We start from the raw sequence: 16,769 nt of genomic DNA, 5'->3' as shown, positions 1-16,769 counted from the left end.
GCCCGGGCCTCTGCCAAAGCTCTGCTGAGAGCCATGTTCGAAGCTAACTTCTTCAAACTTCGGTTTCTCACCACTTCTAACATGTGCGAAGCACAAGCAATAGTATGAGGAATTCTCGCACCTATCCTTAGCAATAAGAGCGACCAGTGCAGCAATAAGAATTCACCATGGGCATCGATTCAAGCTCGAATCGAACAAATGAAAAACTCTCTTTTTTTCCGTTTTTCCCCTACGTGGCATCACTGGCAAAGTCACTCGAGAGCGCGGGCAGAGCAAATGACGGCTCTATACATTATTACTCTATGGTCGGGTGCCCCGACTATCAGAGCTCGCGAAAAAAAAGAGATTTTTTCATATGTTCGATCGAACTGGAATCGAGTCCCGCGGTGAGTTTCTGCAGCTGCACTGGTCGCTCTTATTCCTAAGGATTGCTGCGAGAATTCCCCCGACTATTGCTTGTACTTCGCACATGTTAGAAGTGGTGAGAAACCGTAGTTAGAAGAAGTTAGTTTCGAACATGGCTCTCAGCAGAGCTTTGGCAGAGACCCGGGCAGAGCAAATGAAACCTCTATATAGTTTCTTACTCTATGCAACAAGTGGGACGGAATTAAATTCCTTGTGGGAGTAAATTTATATTTTTGTAGGAACTAATTATACCCGTTACTCGTAGAGTAAAAGGGTATATTGTATTCGTGCAAAAGTATGTAACAGCTAGAAGGAAGCGTTTCCGACCCTATAAAGTATATATATTCTTGATCAGGGTCACTAGCCGAGTCGATATAGCCATGTCCGTCTGTCCGTCTGTCTGTCTGTCCGTCTGTCTGTCCGTCTGTCTGTCTGTCTGTCCGTATGAACGCTGAGATCTCGGAAACTATAAAAGCTATTAGATTGGCATTTTGCATGCAGATTCTAGGAGTTCCTACGCAGCGCAAGTTTGTTTCAAAAAGGTGCCACGCCCCCTTTAACGCCCACAATCGCTCATATACGATTTTAAAAATTTAAATATTTCGGAAAAGTAAAAATGCAGTTTTATTGTGTTTATCAATACCTATCGAAATGTAGAAGAAATTTTTCAAATCGGACCATTCGTTAAAAAGTTATGCGTGATCAAAGTTTCTATCTCCATCTCCCTCGCACTCCCTTTACCTGACTATAGCGTTCTCTCTTGTTTTAATATTGAGCCAGGCCAAATTGAATTTTTTAAATTTAGTGAGAACACTTAAATTAAATATATAAATATATACATTTATATTGATTTATTGATAATTTTTTATTTTTACTATACAAGGTTAATTTTTAAGAGCAAATTTATTTCTACGAAAATATTGTTTATTAAAAATTGTAAAATAATATAAATGCTTTTATAGTTGTGGGGTAATGTTAATTTTGCATATCCAAACATATATGTATGAAGTCTTATTTTTATTATAAAGGGTGGCCCACGAAAGATTGGCGTTTTAAAATCGCTATAAAAAAACGAGTATATAGTTTTCAAAATTTATTTTTTTATTGGATAGCCTCAACATTGCGGTTTATGTATGAAACACCACTTCGTTCATATGGCTGCCTCGGCTGGCTTAAACCTTAGACGGAGGTCTTTGGTTAAAATCCGTTGCAGAAAAGTGCGAATTTTCAGATTTTTGACCGAAATTTTCTTCCAGTTTCGGTTGAAGACTTTCCACTTTGGAAGAAAGTTTTCAATATTTCCCAATTTTCTTCGAAACCATCTACTAAATATCTGACACATTAACAATGACATTCGAAATTTCAAAGTCAAAATTATCGACAGTTTAAAAAGCAAACGCTAAATGGGCCACCCTGTATGTAAATGTAGATAGACCTATTAGATTTCAAACACTTTGTGATCCAATACTGAGCACTGAACACTATAAAAAATACTATATTTCAAAAGCATACAAGTTTTTTATGTATAAGCTTAATTTATAAAGCTGGTCACATTTTACAAGCCGACGCCGAAGACAGAAGCAAGAAAAAATGTTTGTTATCTTACATTTTATTAATTTATTTTATTTATACACAGATGAATCCGTATTATGGATATAACTATGGGCCTCAGCTGCCCCCCCAATATCCTTCCCCATACCCTGTGCCATATCCTACGATTTAGCGTCGCTTGTGAACAGTTGTGTTTACCTTTGTGCTCTGAGTTTTTGTTTTTTTTCAGTGATTTTGTGCGAGTGTTTTGTGTTTATTTATTTACAAAGCTTAACTTAATATCTGTGTTAGAAATTTTAAATAGATCTCCCATTAAACGGGTATGTGTTTATAATTGTTTTAACATTTCTATTAGATTTGTTTAATCTTGTAGCTTTGTTAGTGTAATTTACACTCTCTATACTTGCTAGAACTCTTTTACTCCCTCTCAATCTCTCCCGCTCTATTTTATAACTGTAATTTACTCTCTATGAACTTCTGGTAGACTTTTTCGTTTATTTCTCTAACTCTCTCTCTCTCTTGCATGCTTTACATTGCATTTGTTTATTGATTAAAGTTGTTGTGTTGCACAAGCCACGCTCAGTCGATATAAGATTTATTCTCTCGTGCTCTCTTTATTCGATTTAATTCGTGATCTCGCGCTCTTACTTTTTTCGTGTTTTGTCCCCTTGTGGTTTTTGGATTTGATCCCAGTGCCAAATTTACTTTGAGGTATTTTTCATATTCTTATTTTTTTATTTGCTTTAAATTTACAATGGCTCTTGTCTGTTCTAAAAAAAATTGTACTCTTGCGTCTTCAACTAAAGACCATTTTATTTTTTGCTGGCTTTGCGATTCGATGATGCACGTTAAATGTGCAGGATTTACTGGCAGAGTCAAAGATTTCATTGATCTTAATTCTGGTCTCATGTGGTCATGTGGGTCCTGCAAGGAAATGGTGGTTGAGATGAGCGGCTTTATGAAGCAGACTCGTGACAGCCTATTGCATATCTCAGGAGCTTTTAAACAACTCAATGAGGGGTTCAATTCCGTCTGTGCCCAGTTTAATAATAAAAAATTATTAACCGAGTCGCCTAAACGTAAAAAAGCCAGTTTAACCGCCGTTAATATGATTGTGGAATCCACCCCAAATCCGAACTTGGTAGCAGCAGTTTCTGTTGACACAGGGGTAAATGAACCAACTGTGCCTATGGATACAGCTAGTTCGGGTGGTACCTCTGTTTCCAGAATAAAAGCTACAGTACTGGCTAAGTCAAAGAATTCGTTGCCGACCGTACCTACAGGTACAGTAGGCACCGTCCCTGGTTCTCAGCCCAGTGTGGTTCAGACTGCTGGTGGGGGCCGTAAGAAACTTTCAGTTGTTCCACAAAGGAAGCAATTATTTGTTTCTAGATTCACCCCAGATACCACATCTGAGGATGTTTTGGAATTTATACGTGAAAAATTCCCATCCGAGGATATTGCAGTTGAACAATTTCGATTTTCTTACGCTCGTAGGATATCGTCTTTTAAAATATTTGCTCCGCCTGATGTGTTTAATGTGTTACTTTCTGAAAGTTTTTGGCTTAATGATGATTTAGTAATTAAAGAATTTGTTCCAAATGAACCGAGAACAAATAACAGGCCTTCCACTGTGCCAAAAACTAAAAAGTTTATTCTTGGCGTATCAAAATGTTAGAGGACTAAATATGAAGCTACACAAGCTTTATGCCGACTCCTCTGCACTCACCGAAGATATTTTGGCTTTTACGGAAACTTGGCTAAAACCAGAGATATCTGACTCTGAAGTTCTGTCAAATAACTTTAATACTTATAGGACCGATCGCCCCTCACGTAGGGGGGGCGGTGTACTGATTGCCGTTACCTCTAGCCTAACATCCGAAAGAATTCTCACTCATATCCCAAACGAAATTAAATTTGTAAGTGTAAAAGTTTCCTTGCAATCTTTATCTATTTTTATACCCTTGTAGAGGGTATTATAATTTTGGTCAGAAGTTTGTAACGCAGTGAAGGAGACGTTTCCGACCCTATAAAGTATATATATTCTTGATCAGGATCAATAGGGGCGTCGATATAGCCATGTCCGTCTGTCCGTCTGTCCGTCCGTCCGTCTGTCCGTCTGTTTCAATACCGTTTGCGAGCTCAGTTTAAAAGCTAGCGATTTGAAACTTTCACAGTCGTCCTAAAACAAGTGTACGCAGATCAAGTTTGAAAACCGCCCCGATCGGATGTCTATATCCTATATCTCCCATAGGAACAATCGGATATAACTTGCAAGAATGGAAGATATTTCGCGCAGTGTAGAAGCTATTGACATAAATCTTTCCAAATCTTATTTTTTTATGCGTACCTTGATCAGAGTAAAAGCGCGTGACGATCGGACGTCTATATCCTATAGCTCCCATAGGAACAAAAGTGTAAAATCGGTTAAAATTTAATGATTTTTAGGATATTTCACGCAGTATACAAGCTATTGACATGAATCTTTCCAAATCCTATTTTTTTATGCATACATTGGTCAAGGTGAAAGCGCGTGCCGATCGGACGTCTATATCCTATAGCTCCCATAGGAACAATATGGTGAAATCGGTCCAAATTTGATGATTATCAGAATATTTCGCGCAGTGTGTAAGCTACTAACATAAAATTTTCCAATTCTTATTTATTTACGCATATCTTGATTAGGGTAAAAGCGCTTGCCGCTCGGAAGTCTATATCTTAAAGGAGATAGGAAAAATTGTTAAAGGCTGCGAAAGTATCCCTTTTGTATATGACATTTTTGCAGTATAAAAGCAATTGACTTGAAACGATGCAAATCTAGTTTACTTATGTATACCTTATTCCTTTCGCTACTTTTTCACTTTTAGCAATTTCGTCAAAGTCTGCAAGGGTATTAAAACTTTGGCTTGCCGAAGTTAGCTTCCGTCCTCGTTGTTACATGTTCTTATATTCCACCTGGCTCTGATCTAGTAATTTATGAGCACCATCTGTCCGCAATAAAATCCGTACTTTCCCTTCTTTCTAACAGAGACTTTTGATTGTTTTGGGTGACTTTAATCTACCTGATATATCTTGGTCTCCTCCCACTGACTCACTTGTCGCTATACCTTTATCCGCCCATGATTTTGTAGATGGCCTTTTAGAATTATCGGTACAGCAAGTAAGCTTTATACGAAATTCTTTAAATAGACAATTAGATCTTGTATTTGTTTCAGACCCGTCCGAGGTCTCGGTATGTAGAATTGACGCTTTTGTTGTACCTGAAGACCGGTATCATCCAACAATGGAATTGACAATTTGCCTCCCCTGCTCTGATACTCTCTCTCCTTTAGTGCCCCCAACTAAAATGAGATGTTTTCGTAAATGTGACTATAATAAACTTAACGATATGATTTCTCATTATAATTGGACAGACTTGTACAATTGTACAGAAATTGAAAGTGCCACTGAACTATTCTATATAGCGTTAAATACTTTTTTTAATGAATGCGTTCCTGATAGGTTTCCTTTAAACCTAAACAGGCCTCCTTGGTTTACCAATGCGCTTCAAAGACTTAAAACCCTTAAATCAAATACTTATAAAAAGTATAAAAAATCGGGTAAGCCATCAGATTTTTCGAAATATGTAGTGGCTCGATCGGATTTTAATGTTCTTAACAGTCATTGCCATTCTATGTATCTAAATCGATGTAAATTTGAATTTTCAAATGATCCGAAACAGTTCTTCAACTTTGTTAATGCCAAGCGTAAGTCATCGGCATTGCCTTCATCGGTACGTCTAAACTCCACGGAGGCATCGACGGATTCCGACATTGCTGATTTATTTGCTGAGTTTTTCCAAACCACTTATAGTTCGACAGCTTGGTCAAATTCTAACTACCCTAATCCCTTAAATAGGCCAAATTGTATTTTTACCCCTTTAATTACTGAAAACTCTCTCTTAATAGATTTAGAAACAACAACGCCGACTTATTCTCCCGGTCCAGATGGACTTCCTGGATGTGTGCTAAAGTTTTGTGCGTCAACCATTTGTAAACCGATTCTTAAACTTTTTAATTTGTCTATTTCATCATCAGTTTTTCCTACTATCTGGAAGGACTCTTTTATTATTCCACTTCATAAAGCATTTGAACGTATTATCACCTTTCATTTGCAACATTTATGTTCCTCGCTTATATCACCGTGTCGCCTAACTTTCAATGTTCCTGTTAGACTAACACGAAATTATATCCCTCTAAATTTGCCACGGTGTTCATCAAATTTTTGTCTGCACGAGCCCTGTCGCGTTCTAAGCAATACTTATAACAACCTTTATCATCTAATTTGCATTTCCACTTCTATCCCGTTATTAAAAACTAATATTTTAAGTCATTTGCTTTTCTCTTAATTGTGCCTTTTATTTTTACTTGTGTCTTGTCTCTATTTAATTTATGTATTTTCCTCGCGAACTCGCATTTTTTGCCCAAATTGAAAATAGGGCCCGCGCGTAACAAGCACGTGTCGTTGGGCCACTTGTTTGTACTGCTCGTAGTGCATCAACGTCCATCAGAATATCCTGCCCCATATCCTGCCCCATATCCTGCCCCATACCCTCCCCATTACCCACCGCAAGTAATTACGGTGCCAGGAGGTCTATATTATCCCGCCCCTACCCAACAAGGGAGGGGCGGAAAGAGAAGATCGAAGAGGCGTTCCTATAGAAAGCGCAATGATGCGGCACCATCAGCGGCACCTTCAGCGGCGGTGGCGGCAGCGGCGGTGGCAATAACTGCCGCCCTAGCAAAGATGCCGCCGCCACCCCTACTGAGGAGCCAGCCGAATAATATAATATAATATCATATACATAATCATATACAAAGCTGAATACAATTATATATTTAAAATTGAAATTTATATAATGTTTTTGTATTTCTTTTTGTCCCTGGCCGCGGCCAGTATGTATGTATTGGTAAGCGTGCAGTGCATATACCAGGTGTGGCGGTTAATAATTCTTAATTTTTTCCGGAGATGGCGCTAAATGCACCCATTGGTTTACACTCTTCTATCTAACGTCGTTTTGTTGCTATGTCAATGCACGTTGAATCGACATAAATGCTCGTACGGTTCCGTGTTAGCGTCTTGGTTTTTTAGTGTTGTGAAAATGTCAAGTTACGAGCCGAATAAAGAGCATTTGCAGCACGTGTGCGAAATTTTGCTTTCTCGGCACCAACAAAAAAGTTTTTTGCATCAGATTGTGACTGGGGACGAGAAAAATATCTATTTTGAGAACCCTAAACGTAAAAAATCATGGGTTGACCCAGGTCAAGCATCGACATCCACCGCAAAACCAAATCGCTTTGGAAAAAAGGGAATGTTGTGCATCTGGTGGGACCAGAAGGGTGTCGTGTACTATGAGCTTCTGAAATCAGGTGAAACCGTTAATACCGTCCGCTACAATCAACAAATGGTCAATTTGAAGCGTGCGTTGGAAGAAAAGAGACCAGAATGGGCATCAAGACACGGAAAGGTGATTCTGCAGCACGACAACGCCCCCTCGCACACAGCGAAAGCAGTCAGAGACACGATTTTCACGTTTGGCTGGGAACTTTTGACCCACCCGCCCTACTCACCGGACCTGGCCCCATCAGATTACCATCTGTTTTCATCGATGTCGCACGCGCTCTCTATGCAGCACTTCAAAAACTATGAAGAAGTCGAAAAATAGGTCGATGAGTGGATCAATTCGAAAGATGAAAAGTTTTTTTGGAAGGGGATTCACAATTTACCAGAAAGATGGGAAAAATGTATATTAAACGATGGAGCTTACTTTGAATAAACGATTTCATTCACTCATTACACAATTGACGAGTTTTTTTCGAAAAAAATTAAGAATTATTAACCGCCACACCTGGTATTTTGTGGGTTAGAGTTTAGCCTCAAGTTTTTGATGGTGTTTATAATATTCAATGATGGTATAATTTTTAACTAATCAGTGGAACCATTTCTAAATTTAATATGCTGTTAAACCTTTTATTTTCCTTGTTATACCCTTGCAGAGGGTATTATAATTTTGGTCAAAAGTGTGCAACGCAGTGAAGGAGACATCTCCGACCCTATAAAGTATATATATTCTTGATCAGGATCACCTCCTGAGTTGATATAGCCATGTCCGTCTGTCCGTCTGTCTGTCCGTCTGTCTGTCCGTCTGTCTGTTTCTACGCGAACTAGTCTGTCAGTTTTAAAGATATCGAATTGAAACTTTGCACATACCCTTCTTTCCTTTGCACGCAGTATATAAGTCGGAACGGCCGGTATCGGCCGACTATATCCTATAGCTGCCATATAACTGATTGATCGGAAATGCCATAACTCTGCTGTTTGTTAAGTTAGGAAGTTGGGACTCTCTATGGGTATTATATTTGGCCAATCAATCCGAGGTACCAAATTTCATAAGGATCGGCCGACTATATATCATATAGTTGCCATATAACTGATTGATCGGAAATGCCATAACTTTAGTGTTTGTTAAGTTAGGAAGTTGGGATTTTCTATGGGTTTTATTTTTGCCCAATCAATCCGACGTACTAAATTTCATAAGAATCGGCCGACTATATCCTATAGCTGCCATATAACTGATTGATCGGAAATGCCATAACTCTGCTGTTTGTTAAGTTAGGAAGTTGGGATTTTCTATGGGTTTTATATTTGGCCAATTAATCCGACCTACCAAATTTCAAAAGGATCGGCCGACTATATCTTATAGCTGCCATATAACTGATTGATCGGAAATGCCATAACTTTAGTGTTTATTATTAAGAATTATTCATATGAATAATTTTGGAGAATATAATTTGCAGAATATTCTGCAAGGGTATTTCAACTTCGGCTCCGCCCGAAGTTAGCTTTCCTTTCTTGTTAAAGTTAGGAAGTTGGGATTTTTTATGAGTATTAAGAATGCATCATATGAATAATTTTGGAGAATATAATTTGCAGAATATTCTGTAAGGGTATTTAAACTTCGGCTCCGCCCGAAGTTAGCTTTCCTTTCTTGTTTTGTATAATATTTATTTTAATTTAAAGGTATATGTGCAATGATTCTCGTGGCAACAGGAGTTGCCTTTTAACTAGATTTTGATTTGAGAGCGGTTATCACTGGGACGTTTTCGGCTAGGACTTCGTCGGATTGGGGGCATCTTTTATCAAAACTAGCTAACGAAATTACAAGAGAATTTATGTGCTAACCTAGCGAGGTGTTACATTTTTAGTTATGCTTATGCCTTTATTTTTTTTTATGAGCTTGGTGTAAGTGCTCTATATTACCCGCCCAACCTTGTTATCACTTTGCAATGCAAGGAATTTGGTATGTTAACCCTTAAGTGTTTTTGATGTGAGTTTGTTTTCTTCATTATATTAAATTAGTTAACATGTTAACATTCAAATACAAATCTTGGTCTTAAAATCAGTAAATATGTACATATATAAAAATAATCAACTTCATTTCAATATTTTACCTCTTTCTAGTTATTAACAAATACTTAATTTTCTTTTGAGAGAAGGCTTATCCTAACATATATATTCTTAGCATAATGAAGGGTTAAAAAATGTATAAAAATTAATTTGATTATATTTGAAATTGATTTTACCTGTCTACCAAAAAATCAGCTGAGACTATCAATAAAAATTATTAAAAAATGACCGATTTTGCACCGAATACCCCCTTAAATGGTTAAGGTTAGGTTATATAAATATAAAAAAATTATTCATTTAAAATATCTGTGATAGCATGCTCTTTTCCTTGTTTATTCGTCCAGTATATAGTTTTAGTTCGCATCCAAAAATAGTTCTTTTACACTGCACTGCTGTGCGCTTTTAGTTGATCAGGTTGAACATAGCTTGGCCAGCTTGGCAGCTAAATTATTTTTGAGTTGCTTCGTCAGTTTCATTAAGTGATGGATTTGGAAATCGAACCACAAATCCTGAAACTTTATGTTTAATTCAGTCACATGTCTTAAAATTTTTTTGTGACAAATTTACCTGCACATATGTAAGGGGAAAAGAAAAGCCAAAGAAGTTTATTCTGTTTATTAATTTTATATTTCAAATACTGTTTCGGAAGACACCACTCTTCCTCATCAGCGATCATTTCTTTTCAATTGCTTGTAAAGACGGTAGATCGGACAGTTTTTGAAAACTGCCCAACAATTTAAAAACATAACTTAAATTAATTAGAAAATAAATAGAGAATTCTTACCTATGTTGTAAAATGTTAATTCTTTTTCTTTTTGGACAGTTTTTGTCGGTAATCATGCTTCTTTTACATGATCTGCCAACTGTCTTTAAGTTTTTGGTTGGCGTCCCATTTTTCATGGTACCATTTACTGTGCTTGTATAATAACACTTTCAGCAAATGCTGTAAAATACTTTTCCTATGCTTAGCGCATGGGTCAGTAGAAGCAAACCAATAAGGATACATTTTATTGGTTTCTTCTATGCATTTCTGCTCTAAAAATTCGGAAATATTTCGTCGGTTTGGACGATCCTTAAATTCCGTATCAAATATATAAACATGATGCAATATTATTTCAAACATTGCATCAGAAGGATTTTTTAAATATAGTTCATGGGAACTGTAATTTTTTGCCTTCATAAACTGTTCAGTTTTTGACTTCATATCATCAAGGCAAGCCAGAGATTTTGTGCATTTGGGGCAATTATCTGCATTTAATTTTTTTAAAATAACGTAGCCCAAGAAATATCTTACAGCATTACGTTCTCCTAACTTTTCGTTAGGGCAATTTTCTCTTGGGTCTATAGCCAATTGAACTGCTGGATTAACTACTTGAACTACTGGCATTTCTGCACAGCTTTCCAATTCTATTTTGCTTTTTTGAATATCCTGCATCATTCCGGGTTCATATGACCAATCTAGGGAAATGTCAGAATCTGGAATACAATTTGTATTCTTTAGTGTGTGCTCATTTATTATTTTTGTAGCCCACAAAATTTTCAAAGCATATAACAATTGCTGTGCTGTTGGATTGGTAAAATTTCCAAACTTGGATCTTAGCAACCCAAATAAATTTTTCAATAAACGTATATATTGTATGCTTTCACTTTCCAAAAGTTTATTACATACGTTTATAATTCTCTGACAGCTTGCTATTAGTTTTATAACGCAAGTTGCAGTTGAATTTTTGCCGGTATTGCGGTCCGACAAAAATTTTATTTTGTCCAAGAAACTCATGATATTTTCCAGCTTGGATTTCATTTCATTATCTGAACGATAGGTGCCTTCATTTAAACGGTCAAAACCATCGTTCATTTGTTTCAGAAACTCGACAGTTGCAATAGCATTAACAGAACTTTCTAAGGTTCCAGCCATTCTCAACACATTGATCCCATGGCTTACAGTGTTTGAAAACACCTGTGTCGCCAATTTTACACTCATTTTTTGGAAATTATTCGGATCAATGTGCTTATCCGATAACTTTGGTGCCAAACGAGATACACCGCATGAGTCAATGTTGTAGAACTCTTCAATTACCTTCCAAGACGCCACACTTTTAGATGAAATTTCATCAAATTTCAGTGGGTCTGATGGTAATGAGATATCTCTGTTCAAGAAATTATTTCTAATACTCTTGAACAAATGAACAAAATCATAAATATATTCTGCCCTCGGACTAGATAGTAAGGTATCCAATTTTGTAAATGCTAGACCATTCACTGAGCCTTGATCGCCAACTATAGCTCTTACCTTAAGGCCAATTGATACGAAACAATCAACGGCTTTTTTAAGGATTTTTGCATAGTGGTCGCCTCGAATGAAATTATTTACAAACAAGAAAGGAAAGCTAACTTCGGACGGAGCCGAAGTTGATATACCCTTGCAGAATATTCTGTAAATTATATTCTTCAAAATTATTCATATGATGTATTCTTAATACTCATAAAAAATCCCAACTTCCTAACTTTAAAAACACCAAAGTTATGGCATTTCCGACCAATCAGTTATATGGCGGCTATAGGATATAGTCGTCCGATCCTTATGAAATTCAGTAGGTAGGATTACTTGGCCAAAAATAAAACTCATAGAAAATCCCAACTTCCTAACTTTAAAAACACTAACGTTATGGCTTTTCCGATCGTTCAGTTATATGGCAGCTATAGGATATAGTCGGATTGATTGGCCAAAAATAAATCCCATAGAAAATCCCAACTTCCTAACTTTACAAACACCAAAGTTATGGCATTTCCGACCAATCAGTTATATGGCGGCTATAGGATATAGTCGTCCGATCCTTATGAAATTCAGTAGGTAGGATTACTTGGCCAAAAATAAAACTCATAGAAAATCCCAACTTCCTAACTTTAAAAACACTAACGTTATGGCTTTTCCGATCGTTCAGTTATATGGCAGCTATATGATATAGTCTCCCGATCCGGCTCGTTCCGACTTATATACTACCTGCAATAGAAAGACAACTTTTGGGAAAGTTTCAAGCAGATAGCTTTAAAACTGAGGGATTAGTTTGCAAACTTTTGACTGAAATTATAATACCCTCTGCAAGGGTATAAAAATACGCCCAAAACATATTTCCAAGGTTTAACCTGGCCGCGTGTCATCACGGCCAGCATACCCTCAGCTGGAGATGAATATTGGTCATTTTCAGAATAACCATCTCCCAAGTCTGTAATTCCAACCACTTGGTCAGACTTTGGTACATATTCAAGTCCTGACTTGATCGACATTTCGTCGAAGAGAATTGTGCAATTCCTATCGGACTCATTCATATTGTTAACAAATTCTTTTAGTATAACAATATGATCTCCGGTAAAGCCAGGTTTAAATTCCTTTAAGGGCAACCATCTTCTTAAAGATGCCTCTGATGGCATAATGAAGCCCAAATTTAATCTTAAATTATTGTATGCCTTCGGGCTGTGCACATAAATTTGCAAAAATATCCGTTTTTCCGAATCGGTGCAATGAATTCCCTTTTTCTTTGAAATGATGCTCTGGAATGTTACGACATTTTCATTCATTCCTGCGGCATTTTCTTTGCTCTGAATTTTACTTCCTCACAAATTGGAGCATCTTCAAATGAAGTTAAAAGTTTAAGGCGACCAGCGCTTTCGACTTCCTCTGCAAATTTTTTGTTTTTTTTCTTCTAGCTCCAATATTTGTGAAAGCAATGAATTCATTTTCACGTGCAGCATTGATGATTTTTCTTGGAACAGCATTGTTTCCAAAATTAAATCATAATTGCGGCTTTCTAATGCGTCGTTTTTGTTACAAACGGCCAAATTTCTTTTAGAAAAGCATCATTTTGCATTTCTAAAACCGAATTGCATTGCAATTCAATATTTTTTTGAATTAATATTTCGTTTGAGCGATTTCCTTTAGAAATGTCTTTTTTTAACGAAATATTAAGGGATCTCAAAGAATGTTGTCCCTTTAACAACTTCTTGTTTTTGTCTTTTAAAACTTTATTATTTAGTTTTAAAGACTTTATAATTGAATTAGTTTTTCTCCAAGAAAAGCTAGGAGAGCTCAATCCTTGTGGTTTACATTTAGTGTAAACAGGAGAGCTCAATCCTTTTTTTAATGCATATTTAGGAGAGCTCAATCCTTTGGATTCCAAAATAGGAGGAGAGCTCAATCCTTTTTCTGGTACATTTATAGATACAGGAGAGCTCAATCCTTTGTATTCTAAATAATTAGGAGAGCTCAATCCATCTTCTAAAATATTTAATTTATTAAGGCTTGTCGAATTGTCTTGTGTTGAATTCTGATGTAACTTAATTTTAAATTCTGTTTGGTGCTGCTCACGCAACAAAATATTTTCTGTTTCATTTTTATAAACTTCTTTTTGTTTCAAAGAATTCCCTAACGGATTCAATAATTAGCCCTAGTAGGGCTTCACCAATACGACAAGCCTTAATTCCACACATTAACTGCTTAGTTTTTTGCCAAGGGCTGAACATTGGTTCATGCACTGGCGTATAACCTAAATAATAATAATAAAAAAAAAGAGAAGTAAACTTACATAAATTAAATATAATTTTATAACTTAACTTAATAACTAAAAAATTAAATAAACACTACCCCAACATTTGGGTCGGAACACTTCCCTTCCTCAGAATTCCACTTGAGAAGCATTCCGACCATTTAGATCTTTCCCGAGGGAGGGAAAGAAAAGGCATTGATATGCCCCGCACAGTTGTGAACTATGCACTTCTTTAATCTGAAATAAATAAATAAAAAAAATAAATTAAAAAAACAAAAAATAAATAAAAAAATAATTATATAAGTAATTAAAAAATAATAATAAGAACTAAATTCTGTTTGTATTTGAAGTACAAAAAAAATTGAATTTTGAAATCAAACTCTTTAAATTTTTTTTCAATCACGAAGACAAAAACTGACAACAAGCGTCATACACATACAAACAAAACAAAGCACTTATTTTTCTTCACGCTACTTACGTATTTTCCATTTTCCAGGTTACTTCAGTAATTTTTTTGTCTTGAAAATGGCTTGGTATTATAGTAAGCTAAATAAAGAAATTAAAATTAATAAGCTATATCTAATTATACTATTATACTAATTTTATACATATCTTCTTTCTCAACTCGCTGTAACACACACATTCCACATGGGACTGAATTCAACGTCCACATTAAACATGGGCCTGAATTCAACGTCCACATTTTTCATATGGGACTGAATTCAACGTCCACATTCCACATGGGACTAAATTCAACGTCCACATTCCACATGGGCCTGAATTCAACGTCCACATTTCAGATTGGTCTCAATTTAATTCCATATGAAAGTAAAATTGTAAAATTTCTAGGGCTTAATTATATTATTAAGTTTGGCCAAAATAATTTTTTCGTGAGCAAAACAATTTTGTATAAAATTTTATTAAATTGTAAACATTTCAATAATACAAATGAAGTTAGCTTATCAGTGATATATTTTAAAAAAATACAAATATTTACATTTATTTAGATATACATTTTTACATTTTTATAGACTAATTTAAAATTATTTAAGACGAATCACATGAAATATATAAATGATTGTATATTCAGATATATTTTTTTATTTTATTTGCATAATTGTTTACAATTATAATTATATTAAAAACCAACATAAAACATACTTAAGATATTAAAAATTGTATAAAAATATTTCATAATAATAAGTATTTAATCATTGTCTTTATTATTTAGTTAATTAAGCAATACATTTTAAAAGGACTTTTTTAATATTCTTTAAAAAAAGTCGTTTTTTGCTTAATGGCAAAGCAGAATTCTACATTTATTTTTCACTCAATGGCTTTACAGACACGTTAACTAACCCAAAAATGAGGGGAAGAGAATAACATGCTAAACAAGAAAGGAAAGCTAACTTCGGGCGGAGCCGAAGTTGAAATACCCTTGCAGAATATTCTGCAAATTATATTCTCCAAAATTATTCATATGATGCATTCCTAATACTCATAAAAATCCCAACTTCCTAACTTTAAAAACACCAAAGTTATGGCATTTCCAATCGTTCAGTTATATGGCAGCAATAGAATATAGTCGGCCGATCCTTATGAAATTTGATATGTCGGATTGATTGGGCAAAAATGAAACCCATAGAAAATCCCAACTTCCTAATTTAACAAACACCAAAGTTATGGCATTTCCGATCAATCAGTTATATGGCAGCTATAGGATATAGTCGGCCGATCCTTATGAAATTTGGTAGGTCGGATTAATTGGCCAAATATAAAACCCATAGAAAATCCCAACTTCCTAACTTTACAAACACCAAAGTTATGGCATTTCCGATCAATCAGTTATATAGCAGCTATAGGATATAGTAGGCCGATGCTTATGAAATTTGGTACGCCGGATTGATTGGCCAAATATAAAACCCATAGAAAATCCCAGCTTCCTAACTTAACAAACAGCAGAGTTATGGCATTTCCGATCAATCAGTTATATGGCAGCTATAGGATATAGTCGGCCGATCCCGGCCGTTCCGACTTATATACTGCGTGCAAAGGAAAGAAGGGTGTGTGCAAAGTTTGAATTCGATATCTTTAAAACTGAGAGACTAGTTCGCGTAGAAACAGACAGACGGACAGACAGACGGACAGACAGACGGACAGACGGACATGGCTATATCAACTCAGGAGGTGATCCTGATCAAGAATATATATACTTTATAGGGTTGGAGATGTCTCCTTCACTGCGTTGCACACTTTTGACCAAAATTATAATACCCTCTGCAAGGGTATAAAAATTAGAGAAAACACAACTTTGTTATCGATATAACATGAGTGAAAGAGATTTGTGTTGAGAGCACGTTGTTGTATGGGCATAGAGTAAGAAACTACCCTGCAACTCCGAAATTCATCACTACAAAAATTCATCACCGTTTAATCAACAGCGGACTGCGACGCCGGCAGAGCCAAAGGCAAAGTCGGCAGAGCCGAGTGCGACGCAGGCAGAGCCGAAACTCTCAGTCCCCGATCGTAGGAAATGCAGAAAAATTTCCATCTCCCTCTCTTACTCTGTCTCTCTCCCCATAAAATGAGCTGACAAAATGGAGTGGAGTGATGAATTACTGATTTAAGAGTGATGAAAAACTGAAAAAAGAGTGATGAATTACTGATTAAAGAGTGATGAATTTTTCACTGATTAACTCCTAGGACATGCCAATGTTAAATTCATCACTAATTTGTATGAAGATTCATCGATGATTAATCAGCAGTGATTAATTTTTGGTGATGAAAAAGCGATTAAAAGGTGATGAACGGTACTGCAGGGTATAT

This window comes from Drosophila rhopaloa, unplaced genomic scaffold (genome assembly GCF_018152115.1).
Source record: "Drosophila rhopaloa isolate 14029-0021.01 unplaced genomic scaffold, ASM1815211v1 contig_155, whole genome shotgun sequence".
NCBI lineage: Eukaryota > Metazoa > Arthropoda > Insecta > Diptera > Drosophilidae > Drosophila > Drosophila rhopaloa.
This window is presented reverse-complemented; position numbering follows the sequence as displayed.